The sequence below is a fragment of the Myotis davidii genome, unplaced genomic scaffold, assembly GCF_000327345.1.
Source record: "Myotis davidii unplaced genomic scaffold, ASM32734v1 scaffold2152, whole genome shotgun sequence".
In the NCBI taxonomy this organism is placed as follows: domain Eukaryota; kingdom Metazoa; phylum Chordata; class Mammalia; order Chiroptera; family Vespertilionidae; genus Myotis; species Myotis davidii.
In genome coordinates this window covers 135,802-138,152 of record NW_006283542.1, presented here as the reverse complement: position 1 = coordinate 138,152, position 2,351 = coordinate 135,802, and positions in this window count along the sequence as shown.

Below are 2,351 nucleotides of genomic sequence, written 5' to 3'. Positions count from 1 at the left end.
AGCTTCCTCCCCGGCCCAGGTCCTGGTCGGGGCATGTGTAGGAGGCACTCAATGGATGATGTTCCTCACACATCATATTCAGCTTCCTCCCCGGCCCAGGTCCTGGTCGGGGCGTGTGTAGGAGGCACTCAATGGATGATGTTCCTCTCATATCATATTTCTCTCTGTCTTTCCCTCTCTCTTTCACACTCTCTAAAATTCACCGGGGGAAAAATATCCTCAGGTGAGGATTGAACAAACAAACAAACAAACAAGAAATACGGAGCTGTGTCATAGTTCTATTTCCTGGAGTTGATGGTCTCTGATAACTGGTTATAGAGAGTATCTGGCAGCTCTAGATACGGCAGGAAATCCGAGCTGGGTCTTCCGACCCTGGCCCTGGTGGTGTTTGTTCCTTTAGTCTTTTCTGTCCTTCTCATCGGCACTGCATTGCCTTCCCCGGAGAGAACCGGACAAGACTCCTCCGTCCGCCAAGTCCCAGGTCATTATTGCACAAGCCAGGGCCTTCACACACACACACATCTCACCACCAGCACACACCGCACAGCCCCCTGCTGCCTTCCTGGGTGAGATGACTTCTCGCTGGTTGACACCTCGCCACCCTCCTCCGGGCCCACTTGACTCACACATCCCAACCACGCTGGACTGTGGGGTGTGGGCTGCACTTCCTCTGCCCCCATTTCAGTCGCCAGCCACAAGCTCAGAGGTCCCAGGCCACCAACACTTGTGACCAACGAGCTACAAATTCAGAGGTTCCCATGGCCTTCTCGGGTTCAGTAATTTGCTCTGTTGACTCTGAGGACCCAGGAGACCACTGCCCCTGATTACAGTTTTATTATAAAGGATAAAAGTCAGGGTGAGCCCCGGCCGCTGTGGCTCAGTTAGGTGAGCATTGTCCCATGCACCGAGAAGTCACTGGGTTTGGTTAATTTGTTTTACCCCGAATAACAGGTACCCTGTCCCATCTCCTCTGAAACGGCTCTCAATCCTCTCTTCTCCAGAAGCCATCACCAGAGGATCCCCCGTCACAGGTGGATTTCCACCTAATCCGTCCACTTAAAATTCCTTCACTTTCCTCAAGAAATCAAACCTAAGGAAATACATAGCCAGAGCAACTAAGAGAGGCCATTCACGAGGGCATTCGAGATCTTGCTCCCTGGCATGTGTCATCAGTTTGGCTCAGATAAACTCTTATAACAATTTTAAAACACACACAACACACACAAAAAAGAATACATAGCCAGAGCAACTAAGAGAGGCCATTCGAGATCTTGCTCCCTGGTATGTGTCGTCAGTTTGGCTCAGATAAACTCTTAGTTAAGAGGTTTTCTTCCCTCCCTAACTTCAGGGGGAAATCCCCTTATAACAATTTTAAAACACACACACCACAAAAAAAGTGAAAGGTCCTAGGTTCGATTCTGGTCAAGAGCACACAACCCAGCCAATCAATGATTCCCACTCATCATTGATGTTTCTATCTCTCCCTTCCTCTCTGAAATCAATAAAATTTCTTTTTTTTAAAAAAAAAAAGCCCTTGGAATAGGGGCTAATGCCTTGTACTTCTTCAAACATATGCATTATTACTTTATTCCCATATCACCATCATCATCATCACCATCATCATCACCATCATCATCACCATCACCGCCGTGAAAGGTCCCAGGTTCGCTTCTGGTCAAGAGCACACAACCCAGCCGATCAATGATTCCCACTCATCATTGATGTTTCTTTCTGTCCCTTCCTCTCTGAAATCAATAAAAGTTCTTTTTTTTAAAAAAAAAAAGCCCTTGGAATAGGGGCTAATGCCTTGTACTTCTTCAAACATATGCATTATTACTTTATTCCCATATCACCATCATCATCATCACCATCATCATCACCACCACCACCACCGGTCCTGGAATGCAGTGTGTGGAAGGAAAAGAAGTCACAATGACAGGTGTAGTCCTGGCTGGTTCTGTTGTGTGCTTGCCAACATGACATAAGTCACTTCTCTGAGCCATTTCTCATTGATCAGTAAAATGCGAGGGAACTAATCTATCCATGGGTGACGCCTTGGCAATCATCTTCGCAGGTCTCAGGGGCTGTGGCTTCTCAGTTTTGCTAGACAAGGCCAGAAGGTCTTCCAGAAAGATGCTGGGTGTCTTCTTAGGGGTGACTCTGACAAAGAGTCAGGGCAAGAGTGTCTGAGGGATGACAGGATGTTCCACGTCTTGTTTGTGGTCACGGTCACATCGCCGCATGCATTTGCCGAGACTCGGAACTGTACGCCACGAGGAGTGAATTTTACTGCGTCCAAAGGTAACATGAATAGAAAATATATTGACCTTTCCAATGGTTGCCGGGGTTCT